The 18083-nt window shown below is 40.7% G+C and overlaps 1 protein-coding gene across 3 annotated transcripts in view; it reads right to left on the bottom strand.

The window, feature by feature from the left end:
- Positions 1-5420: 5420 nt before the first annotated feature.
- cdk14 (cyclin dependent kinase 14) overlaps positions 5421-18083 on the bottom strand; it is a 314716-nt gene continuing 302053 nt past the window's right edge. For all 3 annotated transcript variants that reach the window (XM_084725970.1, XM_084725971.1, XM_084725972.1), the window contains one exon: positions 5421-6375. The gene's annotated coding sequence lies outside the window, so the exon portion shown is untranslated. The remainder of the gene's footprint in view (positions 6376-18083) is intronic.

Below are 18083 nucleotides of genomic sequence, written 5' to 3' on the forward strand. Positions count from 1 at the left end.
AGAAAAAAAATTTTTTCCCAACTTTTTGATCTCTTAATTTTGACTTTTTTATCTAATAATTCAGATTTTTTTCACATAATAATTATTATTTTGTGTCAAAATTATAACTTGTAACTTATAATTCTAACTTTTTAAATCTCAGAATTATGACTTACCATGAATATACATTTTTTTTTTTACTTGTGAAATTGGGCTTCCATATGTTTGTGACCTCTATGGTCCAAAAGAACACATCTTGTTGCTCTGCTGGCGATCAGGACTCCTGGCCTTCGCTTGTCTGCATGAAAATGACATAGAGGCACTCGACAGAGAGCTCCCCAAACACATCTGAAGCATTAATAAATTTTTATTTCAGGTAAAACAACATTAAACAACATTTACAGAAGGACATTACATCTTCCATAATAACATTACATACAGGTCGTAACAAATAATGCAACAGCTATTCTACTGTATACTATATTGTTTCACTTGATGAAGTGACTGACGACACTTCTGTTTTCCAAACCACTTGTGAAAATGATGTATTTTCAGTGCAGCATACAAAAAGAAAAAATAAAACGCGAGAGAAGCTTTGTCGAAAAAAGTTGCAAACACAGATTCATTGTTCAGCACAGCAAGGATGCACAATGGATCCAACCTATATGTTTTTCCTACCAATAACCACTTCTGCCCACATGATAAAGAATGCCAAAAATAGATGCCTTATATTTATATTCATCATATATGTATTCTCATATATGATTTCTCTTTGATAGCATTAAGGGGACATTTGCAACCCTGTTTACAGACATAGTGGAAGCATCACTATTTCACTTCATCCAAGGTGTGTCACCACCTTATTTCCACCTTTGACATCTCTAGTGATATTATTTCTCCTGTCACAGTGCTAAATGTGCAATTCCACCTTCCTTCTCTGGACTTTATTTGAAATATATGAAGAACATTCAAGTTTGAGCAGAGCGCCTTCAGGAGCTCTGCCCACACAGGACTCAAAAATATAAGTTTTTGTACAAGACTGCAGGCTGCCAAAGCTCCACACGAGTAAGAGTGTCGAGGGGGGAAAACGAAGCGATGTGTGCCACACCAGAAGTGTGCACAAGGAGAAACATCCCAAAAATAATTATTCAGCTGCTAATACTGCCTGCAATCCCTTAAAGCCACATGAGGCTGGGCAATCTTAGCACAGCTCGATGGTATTAACCCTCTTCTGTCACGCCGCTTTACTGGCATTACCCACCCCCTCTCCTCCCCTTTTTTCCGCCACACAATCACAGCCCGGGGATGACACTGAAAAGCCGCGAGATAACTTCAAGTGCAGCATTTCTACCAGCTCTCCTCAATCTGTGGTAAAGATTCAAAACCAGGGATGATATTTACATTTGTAAGAAGGGCTGGTTTGCTTTCCGTCAGGCAAAGCAAGGTTATATATATATATTTATATATTTGTCATTAAGGGCAAAGCAAGTGCATAAAAGTGACCATACAGGCTGGAATGTAGGGCAAACTGATTTTTCTTTAAAGTGCATTTTCAAAACGCTATCAGGGAGAGACTAGCCCATAATTATTTATTTTGCCTCCGAGCCACTACTGTCTATGGTGGAAGAAGCTGGACATGATAAGATGTCTAAGCGCTTTATTCCCTCTCTTCATTGCTTTTCCTCCTGTAAAGTATAGGTTCAAATACTTTCAAGACTACCTTAACTCAGTTGCCTATGTGCATGTATGTCACATTATGTCGAAAGAGTTATGGATTGTTATAATCATCTCTCCTGTCTACAATGGCTGTGAAGTGATTGGGGACAAAATTGACACTTATTTTGTGCAAAATGCATTCCAAAGTTCAGTCAAAATTAATATTCAGCAGTCTGAATCAAAATTTCCACCCTATTGCAATCAATTTCCAGAAAACCGGTACAAGAAAATGTGCAGCAGAGGATACTTCTGTATGTCTTGCCAGTCGACAGCAGGGTGAACAGGCTGCAACAGGGCTAGGTGCTGTCGTTTTGTAGCAAGTGGGTATTTTGGCAAGTTATAGTCTTTTTTAATATGAAATTCTGTCTCTGTTTCCTGAGAGATACATTTGATCATATATTGCACTTGATTTGGCTAACTCGTCCTCACTTTACTCACTTTACTGTGCCCTGCCCAGCTTTTCTTGATAAGTCAATCAAAAGACCCGAGGACAGAAAAACTAAACTAAGTAGTCTGAATTCAATTTCACGCCAACATGTAATCAATAATCAGCACAAGAAAATGTACAGTACCTAATACTTCTGTAACTCTTGCTAGTCACCAGTAGGGGGAACAGGCTATGACAGGGTGAGGGTATCAAGTGGGCATTTTAGGGAGTTGCAGTCTTTTTTTTAAAACATGAAATTCTGTCTCTGTTTACTGAGACAGGGATGAGGGATACCTTTGGTAATATATTGCACTTGATCTGGCTAACTCAGCTTTTACCTAACTCACTTTACTGTGTCCTGCCCAGCTGTTCCTGATCAGCCAATCATTGACAAGTGTATCTGAAGCCTAATTAAGTGGTTTATGACCACTAGAGGACAAAAAATGAATTTAGCATTCTGAATCCAAGTTTCTGCCCAAGTGTAATCAATTTCCAGTTAATTGGCACAAGAAAATATACAGAATGGGTACTTTTGTATCTCCTGCCAGTCACCAGCAAACAACTGCCAGCTTGTCCAGCAACAGAACAATATGGCCATACCCATCCCAGCCACATCCATTATTGCTTCTAATTTAAGTTATGCTTTGGTCCACCAGCTCTTGAGAAAAACACCTGTCAATGCACTTACATATGGCTGCCTGACAAAGATAACAGCTCGATTTGGCAGACTGCTGAAGCCTCATATTAGCTTCAGCTGAACTTTGGATTGCATTTTGACACCATGTCTTACACCGTGACAGTAACACTTCATAGCCATAATGGAGAAGAGGGAGCATTACATTAAGATAGACATGAAAAATTCCAAACCTATCCTTGAAGTGACAGACTGCACAGCAAATACCAGCTGGAAGGGGGCATGGAGGGGCTGCAGGTTTATACTGTACCGTAGCTGAGAGGACTAGATGGGTGCGGGAAGTTTATCCTAGCAGGCAAGACATCTATATTATAAATGTGAGTGTGTCGTGTGTGTATGTGTGTGTGTGAGTGTGTTTAAGAGGCAGTGAAGTGACATGACAAGTATCCACAGTTTCCAATTGTCCATGACGTCACATTTGCAGCCTCATCTCCTCAGCTAATCAACAGTGCAGGGCCAATATTATTGTTTCAGTCGATTTCAAACTGATCAAGATTGAAGAGGAAGCCATTGTATTGATAGTACTTCACAATTATCACCATACGTCTAAGCTGTAATATTCAGATATTTTCACACAAAACAGAAAGACCAAAAAAACTGTGTAAACATCTTTGCAGATGATACTACATTATACAGCTGACCTCGTCATGGGGTCATAAAAAGTTCCAAAACATTTAGAACATGTAGGATGTTGAGGGGCACACATATAAGAGCACATGTTGGTGGTGAAGGGACTGATCAAAGTTAATCACCACCTACAGTACACATACAGCACACACACACACACACACACACACACTACCACACACCACTGCAAAGCACTCATCCCTACACTTGCTTAATTTGTCATGTAAGAAAAAACTCCAGATCAATCAAACTGAACAAAAAGTTACAGTTATTAACAGAGATTATCTGTTTCTGTTAGAATATTGCAGATCTTGCGACGGTATCAGATAAAGTGAAAGGGAGGATTGTCGTGGGCCGGATCAAACAATAGGCCACACAGCCTATTGCCTTGGTGTTTCACTTTTTGTACATTAGCTCATATGCATGGATGGAAGCACCAATGCTTAGCTATTGCCCATGGTTTATACACTCACACACACTAGCACGCACACACCTCTCTGTCAGACACACACTTACAGCTGTTGTCAACTACAGTATTGCGTCTATATTCTTACGCACACTGGTTGGTGCTGTCCCTGTTGTCTTATGTGTGCACCGTCAACATCTCCAGCAGAGATCATTTATGTTAGAGAGGCTTTTCAGTTGCAACACAAAACTCGTATAAAGCAGGTCTGGTTCCATCATGGAGGTCCATTTAGAAAAATTAAAGAAGAATCCTTTTTACTAGAATTTTTCTCCAATCAGGGTCTTAGTTTAGCAGTTTTGGCCATCATTCTTAAAGATTATGATAACATCTTACTCACAAAGTTTTATCTGTAGAGCACAGTGTAAGATACAAGTTCACTATAATCATTAATAACATTGAACTGCAAATATTTTAATCCATATATAAGCAGTGAAAACGTAAGCACAGTACCTTTATGGTATTGATCAAACTAACCCAGTATCAAGTGGTGTTGAAACTTCTCCAGTGAAACAATACCTGCAGTCGATTTGACTATTTGTATTACTTGAACGTGTGATTGGCCCACTGCTGCAGCAGCTACAACCCATACAATCTGTGGTTTAATGACGTTGACCGTGGTATATTTGATGGATTTGGCAGTTTAGCATGCCAGTATTCCACCAAAGCAAAAAGAAAGTATGAATATACAACACACCTGTGGCGTCTGATACAGATAAATGTTCAAAATGTGGGTGGACTGTTTTAGGAATGTAGAAGAAGACAAAAGCTATCAAATGTACCAAAGTACTCTATCGGTATTGGCATCACTTTAAGGGTACTGGTATTGATACTGGTATTGTAATTTTTTAAACAATACCCAGCCCTAATCTGTGTATATTCTCTGTGTTAGCGGTCGTCATACATCTGTGTGCAAAATGACAAGATGCAACCACAATAACAGGTTAAATGGATTCTTCTGGATTGAGTACATGCGAAACCTGCAGTCTGCTCTGCCTCAACTCTCAGTGATTTATTTTCCCGATGACTGATAACTGCTGCTAACTGTAGCTGCCATTAGCTAGATAGCTCAGCTAAAGATATTACTTTTAGAATTATGTTCAAAGGGGAAAATAACCTTTGGACCACAGTGGATATGTTTTATTGCAGTACCTAAGTTGGCCACTGGGTGCAAGTGGCAACATGGCTAAAGCTAAAATTATTTTTATGCAAAGATACATTTAAAAGTTTCTGCGAACTTATGCCAAGCAAGCTGTTATGCAGAAGGTAAATCTCAGAATGACCACTTTGCACATTCGCCTAGGTGCAGCATGTTTCAGCTGTAAATTAAATCCGTATTAACACCCTGCTCAGCAATGCTACTTTTGAGTGAAATACTCTGGTAACTGATGGGAATGATGGTCAAAACTACCAAAATAAGGCCATGAAAAATGCATTTCCTTTAAAAAAAAATAAAGTCCAAATGTGCAACTTTAACCCACCCAAATGAGAGAAAGAGAAACATCTGACAAAGATTAAAATGTTAATTTACAGCGACTAACCTCTATTTCCTACCAACTACTACATGTGCGCTTTAGTGTTTAAATCAGGTTTTTTTGATACCAAAATGGTGACAGTCACGTGACAAATACCACAGTTAGTCAGCTAACAAGCTAACATCGTGTTGACACAAAACCAGTCACATGACGTAAGTTCAACTTTTAAAGTAGATGCAAATTAACCACATTTTTACCTGCTGAGTCAGCAGACACGTACTTTTAAAAGAACACCAGCTGTTCTCAGCTACCTAAGACTAGAGGACCTCCAATATGGCCGCCAGACGATGTGCTACACCACCTGAAAGCCCTCCTTTTTTTTCTTTATTGTCGTCTGCGGCTCCACAAATTAAAATTGAACCTGGTTAGAAAGAAACTAAAGTCTTTTTTTTTTTTTAACTGACTGCATTGATTTTGTTTCATAGATTTAGTTTTGCATGTCTCCTGTGTGTGTCTTTTGAGTTATGTGTCTTGGCAAGAGCAGTATAGTGGTGAGAAGATGAAGCAATATTAAAATTGTCCATTATATAGTTTCTAGATGAGTATATCATACATACAAATATACATTCTTAAATAGGAGGCTAGTTACAAACACAAAACACAATATGTACCAATAGTAAAGTCCTTTTGTTTATACTGTGACAATGATATATGAGTTATTGGAACCTTATAAAAAGTAAACAAAATTTGCAAATGATAGCCTGAAATCTTAGGTACCGTTCATAATGCACACATGCATTCATATCTATTCTCAATGCTCGCTCTCTTCCTCATGCACACGCCACACACGCACACACACATACACACACACACACATGTACACCCACGCTCACACGTATTGTGAAGGTAATAAATAAAGAGAACTGGGGCTCTTTCATTCGTCTGGATCCTCCGTCTCAGCATCTCTGTCTTCATCTTTTTTAACAACAGCCACCTGAAACAGACAAAGAGAAAGAACACACATCTGTCAGTGCCACAGGCCAGATAATTGACATTGTAAAAAAAAATAATAAAGCAATTACATCTCAGTTTCTTTCATGTTTCCTTGCAGCTTGAAGTCAACAGTCAGTCGCCACAGTAATGAGCATAAGTTCATTAAATGTGCTGTCGGTGTGAGAAGGTAAAACAACGAGTGCTTGTGAAATTGAGCAAATGATCAACTGTCCCGTTTACTTTTTCTTTGGTGAAGAGATTTTCAGTTTTGTTCATGAGTCACAAAACCATTTGATGATGTACTGAAACATTAGAGGATTATACTGCAGGTGGGGTTGAGCTGGACTCTCTGGATGCAGTGAAGGAGAAGGATGCTGTCCAGGTTGCTTAACATCATGAACAGCTTCTCCTGGCCAAAGACTTAAAACCCCAAGATGTTCCACCAAGACACACAGGAAATCATTCCTGCCAGTGGCCATCAAACTGTATAACTCATCCCCGGGAGGCTGCTGAGGTCTTACTGGACTTGCTCACTGGACTTTCCATAACTTCTGGCACAGTGCACACCTTTACTTGCATGCATGCGCCATCATATGACTCAAGAATGTTCTCATCTCAGGACAATGTTTGCCTCAGTCTCATCTTGGTCTTGGTCACCGGTCTTTCTCATTACTCTCTTAGGTTGCGACCAAGACCAGTTAAGGGAATAGTTCAACAGTCTGATAATCACGAGGTGTGGACTTCAATCACAGAACTTGAACTTGAGTCACAAATTTGACCCACATTTGCAACTCTACTTAAACTTTAACACCAGTGATTTTGATTGAACTTGAGCCTTTTGATACCTTACACCATTGGTTTTCAAAATTTCTGTGCCCAAGGCCAACCAAGGGCAACCCAAAATCTCAAGGCACACCTGTATTCATATCCATGCAAAATAGCCTCTATAACCAACCTATTCAATGGATGCAAGAGTGGCCTAACAGCAATCAGAGTGCAAGTGGGGAAAAAAAAGTGTCAAACATTTCTCACCATCAAGCAACTGCCCAAACAGTGAAAACTGAGGTTCACTGTGACAGAAGTTTTTTTTTAGGGTGTAGAATTTGCCTCTATGTTGGAAAATGAGTGTGTACAAAGAACTGGAACTTTTAGTATAGTTGTATATTGCAATAATAATTCATGGTTGTCACAAAATCTGAAGGACTTAACCTTACAGAACACCATTGTGCCTCAATACACCATGTGGAAACCACTGATCCACCATCCCAAAGATGAAAAAGTATGTTGTTTAAAAGTTGTGCCACAAATCAATTATTTTCCCAAACCAGGTAACATTAATGCTATCCATTCCCACCAAGTCAGAATCTTGTACATTTTGCACTTGGCACAATCATCACCCCATTCCTTTGGTTTAGGGAAACAAAGTTGGTGGGTGTGCTGCATTCTTTTGAATGAAGATTGAACTTTGCTCTGTTTACTGTAATGTTGTTCTGCATCTAAAATGTTTGTCTTTCTGTGGTCTTAAAGCTGCGTTAGACTTAATAGATGATTCTATTGTATGAAACAGTTTTTCAAGTTTAAGCAGACAACCATGAAGAACTAGCATTACCTTACTGGAAAAACTTATACCAAAGATGATATCGTTTGCACACAAATACTTTGTGGTGGCCAATAAAACAAAGTGCATTATGGAAAATGTGCAGATCGAAAACAGCGCAACAATTTCCAACTTCAGTCCACATTTGAAGCACAAAGAATGGTAAGTCAAGGTTCTGTTGTTAAAATGTCTTTACATTTGGTGAAGAGTGTACTGACCTGTTTAGGAAACCCAAGTTTAGAACTTGGGAACTGACTTGGGACTTGTCAGTCTTGACCTGTGACTTGATTTGGGACTTGAGTGCAAAGATTTGAGACTTACTGTGGACCTGCAATACAATGACTTGGTCCCACCTCTGTGGCAATCTGCTCACTTGATTTCTTTCTGGATGTTAGATGAGAGGATTGATATCTAAATATAGAGCTTGAAGTCAGGAGATGATTAGCCTAGCTTAGCATGAATACTGGAGTGTGGAGGAACCAGCTGTCAGCCGTCTCTAATGTGGAAACATTTTGCTATCAACAGTCATTTGAAGTCAATGTCAAACTAACAAGCACAACACTTCCACAGCATGATATCTTAGAAAGTACCATTACAACATTTTGGAAAATATTTTAAGGGTCAGCCAAGGGAAAAGGAAGAACACTGAGGAAATGAAGACAAAGACAGAATGGTGGAGTGAAGGGGGGTGGAGTGGAGGAGGAAGTGGAAGATGACCAAGAGGGAGTAGAGGATGAAGAGGAGGAGAAAGAGGGAGTAAGAGATGAAAGGGAAGGACTAGAGGATGCTGAGCAAGAGGGAGTAGAGGACGGGGAGGTGGAGAGAGTACAAGAGAAAGAGGAGGAGAGGATGAAGAGGAAGAGGGAGCAGGGGAACAAGAGGAGGAGTGGGAAGAAAAGGAGGAAGGAGGAGTAAAGGATGAAGAAGAGGAGGGTGCTGTGGACTAATAAATAATTCATTGGCTCTCTTAGGTCCCTTTCTACCCTGAATTTCCTCTTTACCGCCTCATATTCTCTACCTCTCTCTCTCTCTCTGTCTCTCTATGTCGTTCGCCCGGTCTTTGGTAGTCAGTTCCCAGTGGAAGCAGCTTGTATTCACCAGGAATCTCAAACGTTGGGTGAGCGCCGTATTTATCTACATGTGTCTGTGTACATGCATTTACATGTATTCCTGGGTGGGAAGTGCATACATGTGCAAAGCATGTGTAAATAATGAGTCCAGTATAAAATCAGTATCATATGAGTCTCTTATTGTGTAACTGCAGTTGTAGAGGCAGCTCTAGGTTAACCTGAAACGGAGCCTGGGGCAAAAATAAAACAGGAATATGCAACATGTACTGCAAGCACTATAACTGAAATGTAAAAGTGATTTAAATTACATTTTTACATATTTTAAATGCATACATATGCCCTCTCTTCAAGACAGGACTCATGCAGGAGTAACCTTGGATCTTTTTCATTTAATTTATATTGTTCTTCAATGGTGTTTATCACCTAATAAATTTGTAACTACAAGGGCACTTGGAGAGCGCACAACTCCGCCAAGGCCAAATGCAATGTATCTCGCAATGTTCGTGAAAGTGAAAAATAATTCATTTATCTGCCCTGAGATTCGGATTCACTCCAAAATTTAAAGGGTTCTTCCTTGTCGGAACGGTGTGGAGGATTTAGTGGCATCTGGTGGTGAGGTAGCAGTTTGCATCCAATCTAATACATCTTGCCTCACCTGGCCCTGCTCTCTGTCTGTGAGAGCTGCAGAGAAAGACACACGCCAAGGACACAACACAGGATGAAGGTTTGCTTCAGCTGCATGGGTGTGTTTAGAACGTAACTGCTTGGAAACAATTTGAAATTAACATTGCATTTCTCTGTTTCACTGCTTTGTTGGTGTCGGTTCCTCACTACATTTATTCTCTAGCTCTCCCAACCAATGCTGGATTGCGATTGTTGACCCAGGGACAAAGGGCCGACCATGAAATAGTGCCATTTTGAAAGGTATTTAAGAATCATTATCTCTTTTTGGTGCACTGCCAACTACTCTCTACTAACATGCATGAAGATTTTTTAAGGAACATCTTGTGACTTCTAGTTAAATTTTTGCCTTTTCCCTTTCTAGACACAGGAGAGCGTACAGACCTTGCTAAAGGTTAACAGCTCGTAGTGTGAAAACAGTTAGAAGCCAAACTCATCCGTCAAGGTCAAGGTCAGTGAAGCGCAGTACCTCTGTGTGTGTGAAGAAATACAGTGGCTGCGTGTGAATGGACGAGTGTCATCACTCGTCACTCCACTGTCATACACCCTAAAAGCCAACAAGGCTTTCATTGTTTTAAAGGGATTTGATGTACTAAGAACAGATGTAGGCTTCCGCTCTCTTGGGATCAAAGAGCACCAAGTAGGTGTCTGTGTGGTGTGTGTGTGTGTGTGTGTATCTGTGGATGTGTGTGTGAGTCAGGGGGTTCCACTTGGGAAGCAGATGGAGCTGGTGGGTGGGTTTTGTGGGGAGGATTTAGCAGGCGTGGCCAGCTGCTGGCTGTCCTTTAATAGAGACAGTCTCACCCTCCCCCCCTAGAGATGAAATCCCTAAAACACTCCATGATTGGACAGAGAGGTGCACAACAATAGAAAGCAAATGGGAAAGGGGGAAATGAGAGAAACTGAAGAAAACAGAAACAGTGGGTTACACAGAAACCTGGAAGAGATAGCAATATTTTTGGATAAAACCGAGAACAGTATATTTGTATCATAGCACCCTCCAAAAGCCAAACTTTCTATAGAGGAGTTGTTCAAAATTCTGTCTTGGAAAGAAAATTGTTCCACAAGAAGTAGGGTTCTCAGTATGTCTGGCAAATGTGTGTTTGGTTCCGATTTTGAAACGTACTGATTCACTGAGGAGATGTTAAATGTTGAAGAGAGACATTTTGGTCAATTCATCTGCTGTATGTGTTGTAGTAAAAAGAGCAAGAAAGTCTCTGTATGGAGGTTGTTGGGTGGCAGAGTAGGCCAAAGAAACATGGGACTTTTACCCAGGAGAATGGGTTTGTGTCCAATGTGAATAATGCATAAACTGTTAAGTTAGGTAACCTTATGTGCATTACGGCTCAGGTGTCATATGATTTGCACCACAACATAATACAATGCAACAGAGCACAATTAAATGCAACACTCAACCTTTTCCTAAGCTCAACCAAGTAGTTTTGGGTCTGAAACCTAATCAAACTGTGATCATTTCACAAAATTAACCACCTGTTAAAAATACTTCCTTGCTGAATGTCTCTTACAAATACTAAGAGGAACCCTGTTCACTTGTATGAAACACAGAGGCATGCAAAGCAGCGTCAGTATCTGATGACCTAGGATGACAACATGTTGGTTTTACTGATAAATGTCTTTGCTAATTATCAGCTATCGCTGTTTCCCCAGTACTGGTCTTTAAACTTAACCTGGGCAGTGGTTACGGAAGAATTTATTGGATAGAAAACATTGTGTGCAGATATAAAGGCTAAGCAAGCATCTAAATGTAACTAAGTGTGCTCTCTAGGATTTAGTTCTGGGGCCACTTCTTTTTATCCACTTGTGAACACAGTAATAGTCTTGGTTTGGATGCTCCACACACAAATAAAAATTTTTATGCAGACGCCATTGTTATTTATTGTTTTGCAGACTCTCAGACCAAATGATTGATTTATGCCAGGAGCATGGCTGCAGGGATAGCAATGTTGGTCAGTCAGTTCACCACATTGGTCGAGACTGAAATACCTCAACACCTATCAAATTGATTACCAAGACATCCTTTACAGACATTCATCCTGAACAAATCCTACTGACTGGTGATCCTCTGATGTGTCCATTAGAGCCACCAGTTTGTTTCTAGTGCTAAATAGCAAATATTACCAATCTAACATGCTTAAACATGGTTAACATTATGCCATCTAAGCATCATTGTGAGCATGTTTGCAAGCTGATGTTAGCATTTAAGTCAAAGTTTCTGCTGTACAAGTACAGCCTCGCAGCGCTGCTAGCATGGCTGTAGATGTGTTGTCTTGTTAAGCTGCTATGTATCTGGCCTAAAATAGAAAAGCCTTAAGTGTCAGACTTTCTTTCCTCTTCACAACAAAAATGATTGACAGATGTCCTAAGTATGCATGTCCTCAGACATGTAGATTACTGCATTCTTTATTAGATTATATCAACTCAAGGGGCTGATCTTTTTTCAGGTTCTTGCCAATTATAAACCATTCTGCTAAAAGAAAATGCTATTTTTTCTCCACTCCACTGCAGTATAAACCCTCCCGTCAGATGCTAAGTATCCCTATAAAAAATTATAGCTGATGTCACAGACACTATGGCCATGTTTTCTGTTTGGGTTGACCACAGAGGACAATTTTGGACATATTGAGACGCGTCTCCGATCAAGTTTTGCTTTCTCTTGGGAAACACTGATCGGCTTATCTTGACTGGTATGCTCATTTGAAGCCGCACACTTATGTTTTTAACCCCAAATAACAGGCCAAAGTGGAAATCTGCTACATAAACTGGTCCAACCTCAAACCCATGACCTCAGCAATCTCTACCTCCTCCTCCTCCTCCTCCTCTCTTTATCGTCCTCTTCCTCCACCTCCTTTCCCCTCCTCCTCCTCCTCCTCTTACCATGCTCTATTATAAATCATTTCTTAGTTCCCGGGTTTCCAACAGGCAGACCTCTCCTAAACACACCGCTTTCGTCCATGATTCCTGATTGATCAAAGAGCCATCTTGATCAGGGAACAGCACTTGTTGAACCGTTAATCAGCCCCAGGCGGGCAGCAGGGAGGCTGCAGACATATGTGCGTTTAAATGCACTCCAGTAACGTGGGTATTGTTGGCTTTCTCCTGCAACCCAATTTCCATGTTAAAGTTTCAGCCAACTACTGCGTGGCTCGACACCATTTCTCAAACTGGCCTGGCTGAATCAAACTGACAGACCAGCACCGCCTACGCCCATCCACCCATGCCCCTTGAAACCCAGGGGTCACGACATCTGACCCCTCCCCCTGCAGGGAGGTCCCGTTATGTCTGATCCCGTTTAATGAACTGAGTCACACTGCCCTTAAATGTCACTCACTGAACACCCCGAGCTGGGAAGGTGCTGATGGTTTAATAAGCTGCTTTATTATGGCTCCCTATGTGTTATGTACGTGTGTGTGTGTGTGTGTGTGTGCGTGTGCGTGTGTGTTTGAGAGTGAGAGGGCCTTAAATTTGTATTTGTTGGAGTTCATGTGAGTCAATTTGGAATGATTTAAATTTACGTAAAGTTACTTTTCCATATTTTTTGATTCAAACTTCCCACTGGAACTTGACTTGTACTGAAGTTTCCAGTGATTTTTGGAGGAATGCGGCATTGCGTTGCCAAGTCTGTGTTGATCTGCCACATCTACAACAAACAAACCCTCCACTGTCTCTGTAGCGTGCTGATAATGAACAGAAGCAGGGAGGAAGAGCCAGTAAACACTCCAGTTGAACATCTCAGACCACCGTTTCCACATGCAGTGACACACATAAACACACACGGTGATTTTCCGCAGCTTGTTGGCTGTTTGGACGGACTACATTAATCAGGACCAAACTCGCAGTGTTTGTATAGTAGAAACCCGTTAATACAGAGGCTGCTTAGATTTGTTTAAGAAGGAAAGGACCCTGTTTGCTCTGGTTTCTCAGGTAATCCAGCCTGGATTAACTTTTTAAAACTAACATAGTGGGATACAGACAGGCCTGGGTCTAAACATCTGCAGCCTGCTGCAGCACTAAGCCCAGTCACTGTACCAGAGCAGGGGAAATCCACGCAGCCTGTGAGGAACATCTGTGAGGAAAAACAGTAGGCTCAAAGAAACACTGACCAAAATGTTGAAAGAAAAGGAAGATGGAAAAATAATAGCTAAGAGAATTAAAAGACACATGGAACTAAACCTGTGTTATCTGCAAAATGGTAGAACACACTAATCTGACTGATATTACATGTTATTAATTGTGGACTTTTAGCAACTAGAGTTAAAAAGTTGTTTAGCAGGTAGTTTCTCATTTGAGAGAAAAAAGAAACGCACAGGTGAAGTGGTTTGGTGAACAGATGCAGACGCGTATTATGCAGGGGTTATGCATTTTAACTCCACAATGTTATAAGACCGATATTTACATTATTATTGGGCAGCAACCTCTACTACGACCAGTAGTATAGTGATATGATAATGATTATGACATGAACAAAGTATAAAGAATGACAAAGTTTGCATATGAAAGAGGAAGTTGAGGTGGATGGATGGGTCAAACAAACACATGATTTTCATGGAGACTAAAAGTCTTGACTTTTGACTTATTTAAAATTTGAAGTAACTCACTTCCATCATGTAACATTCATGACATATTTATTTTAACCCAAATCTCATTCTTTTCCTGAAGCTAAGAAAATAGTTTTGTTGCCTACACCAAACCAAACTTATGGCATTTCACAACATTCAGCACATGTCTAATATCATCAGACCAGTGGCCATATATGTCGTTTTGAGAGTCACTGGCAATCAACCTATACTGTTTTTTAGGTGTGAGGATGTCTTGCATTAAAATAAAATTGAGTGGAATGTTACACTATATCTAACAGTTTATTACTTTCAGAATGGACACATCTGGTGGAGACCAAACCAGACTATACTAACACCATACTACCATACTAACACCACATCAAGGTGTTAGTAGTCAGATGTTGTGTTTACAGCTGGTCATTCATGCCACATTTTAAATCTTATGCCTGAAACAACCCTCTGTTAGGCTTTTAATATGACAGAAATCAATCATTTTGTGATGTGGAAAGCCCTCTTTGAAACTCAAAGTGTGAAAACCAGACAAATGCCTCAACAAAAGAAAGACGGTGCCATTGATTTCCACTGATTTCAACGTGAGACAGCACGGACTGAACGGGAGGATCTGTGGTGGACTGGTGCGTTGGGGAGCGGAGGGTGCACCTTGGGGGCCTCTCGCTACATGAGCTGGAGATTCCACTGAGGCTCTGCCTGTTGATCTACACATTGCTGCTTTAGCTGGGAAAGTTGTTTTAGCTTCATGCTCACGGCTTACAGGCCTAACACACCATGTCTGAATGGCACCACAGAAGCTCCACTTCTGAACATGACAGGCTAACATGAGTGATTTTGACTTGCGTTTTTGAGGCTGGCTGCAATCATCAGTTACATTGTTATGGAGTAAAATGCTAAAATCTGCGAGTAGCTCAGAATTATTATATTTGACCATTTTCATGCCCAAAATGCCAAAACCACGCCTATCAAAGTGCATAAGAGAGAACATTAAAACTTAAGAGTTAAGCAAACTGTGAGACTGCTGTGTATTTCTGTCTGTGCATGGCTACTCAGTAATGTGGTTGTGAAATAATAGTGGTCCAGATCCAGTTGGTAGGAAAAGGGAAAATGAACACTCAGCTCTGCAGCTTGCAGACGTGCCAGCTCTCTCTGCTCTAATACAAACACTTCTTCTTTGTTTTTCTTGCCTCAGTTGTCTGGGCCAGACTCAGTGAATATGAGTCTTTAAAGCATGCATAGACACAATCCTGGGCACGCACACACACACACTATTCTGTACCACAGACACAGACAGCCGACACTGTGCTGCACATTCATGTGTTTCCTATTACCCCATGTCCTGGCAGCACACTCTTTCTGTTCAGTTTCTCCAGAATCAGCAGTTAATAGGTTGAATAACGTCGGCCGACATATTCTGCACATATATAGAGACACATCCACATTCACAGAAATGCACTCAACATACAAACATTAATTCAGGAGCACTTGTGACTATAAAACATACACACACACTCATGCTCATATCACGCACAGCTTCTCAACTCACTGAGACTTGGCTCTTCTAGTGCAGGTGCAAATTATTATGCACACATTCCTGCATGCATTGAGGTCAGTGGGTTGAAAGACAGCTCGTCTGCAGTGACGTGCATCAGTTCTCTGCATCAGAGATCCCTTTAGTTTCATCACCATGATCATTATTCAACGGCAGGAAAAACATGTTCTCACTTCCTACAATTTACATATGGACAAGCAGGCAGATTCCTAAGAGTGAAGCCAGAACATCTTGATTGCTGGCCACAGTACAGGTCATAAACCTCGACCCCGCCATGTTAGCAGATGGACCAAACTAAAACATCAATGTACGTGTCAAATAAAATTTTCCCAAAGATGTTTTCTAGTTTTTATCACACCGATGAATGTTAAAGTGTTCATTCTTGTAAGTTTGCTTATTTTAAGCTCTGGTGAGCTCTGCTCATCATTGAGTTGGCCAGGTATATGTGCAGGGTCTTGATAATGTTGCTCCAGTTGGGATCACTGCTGCACAGTCTCCAAAAGATGTCACCAGCACAAGATGGCAGCGATCGTATCTGGGATAATTTGGCTAACTTTTTGCACAATGGAATGGAGATCATCAATGCTCTCAACTCGTCAAATACAGCACCTTTGTCAGTGGCCCTACACTTCAAAATATAAGGGCTTTTGATTACCAGGTTTGAGTCAAGCTTTGTTGAATCATGCCTGAGATGGACCATCTCCAGAGGCCAAATTGCGTCTGACCTGCCTCCAACCGTTGTGGTGTTGTCTCATCCACCACGACCAACCTGTGACAACCCCCTTTCTACCCCAAAACCAGCGTGTGACTCAGATAAAAAGACATTTTTAAAAGTCTCTGTGTGTTCAGCTCTCTGTACTTTTGTAGCTTCTAACCGAATCTCTGTGGTTTGAAGTTTAACTTCAGGTGTCTGCTTGATTTTACTGTTTCATGTTCACTTTTCTGACAGAGGCCATGCTAAGTTGCTGCTGCCAACATTTCCTGATTTTGCTGCTTCATAATAAAAACTTTCAAGTACCAAAATGACAGGAGACTTTTATTGTGAAGAAATTTAAGGAAATGAAACCTATTTATCCACTGTTTTAAAGCAACTTGACTCAAGTCAAGCATGTCATCAGTTAAAAGACACACTGTCAAGCATGTAGCCCTGTTCTAAGTGAGATGCGAATCCCTAATGTGCAGGCTGATGCACTGAGTCAAACCAAGTCAAGCTAAGCCATCAAATTAGAAAGGAAAAAGGACTATACTATACACTATAGGCCCCTCTCTACTGTCAGTATTGCACTTACAGGGCTTTGTGGTCATCTTAGCCATGAGAAATATGCAATGTCCAGATAGACCTTGGTTAGGTTTAGGCATAAAAACTACTTGGTTAAGTTTAAGAAAAGATAATGGTTTGTGTTAAACAAAGTATGGCAGATATGTAAGTTAATAACTTAACTTAACTTACATACATTACATTAAGTAATGTATGTGTGCTACATAACTGTTGACTTTTGTTTTCTCAGTCTCCTGGGTAAAAGTCCTCTGTTTGTTTGACTCATCCATCCAGTCTGCCTCCTCCATACGTGGACTTTCCCACTCTTTATACTTCATCACCTGACTTTGATGCCACATCAAAACTTATCGCCAGAGGGGTGCCTACAGAAACCATGCTACAGGAGTTCCTACAGCATCACACTTTGATGCGTGACCAAGCTGCTGTATTTGATGTGTTGGGAGTAAGAACAGGTTGGCAGGAACGCACCAAACAAGGTTCTCTCAGGACATGGAACAGTGCAGCTGTAGTTAAAGGGTAATCCAGGTTTATTACAACCGGGAACTTATTCTTGTTGTATGAGCCATGGGTATTAATAACACTGCCAAAGCAATTCTCAGCTACTGCTTATTTTAAATGTCAATCATCTGTGGCCCAGCAGGTGGTCCGAAAACACAATATGGAAGATTGTGGACTTTGTGTTGATAGGGTTCAACCGATATGTAGCATCTGAAAGTTTAGAAGGTAGCAATAATGTGTATTTTCTGCAAAAAAATTTGCCATAAAAGTCAAAATATTCAGTTCTTTCCACAGAGCTCTCCAACCCTGCCAGGGTACAGGAGGTTCTGAAATGCTAAGTTGGACCTTAAACATTCTGTTGAAACCCAGAACACTGATGTGGAGTGACACAATGACCCGTTTTGACAGCATGGCATGTCACAGTCTCACTTGAAGTGCAGTAA

Source organism: Lutjanus erythropterus, chromosome 9, assembly GCF_056507025.1.
Source record: "Lutjanus erythropterus isolate fLutEry1 chromosome 9, fLutEry1.hap2, whole genome shotgun sequence".
Lineage (NCBI taxonomy): Eukaryota > Metazoa > Chordata > Actinopteri > Lutjaniformes > Lutjanidae > Lutjanus > Lutjanus erythropterus.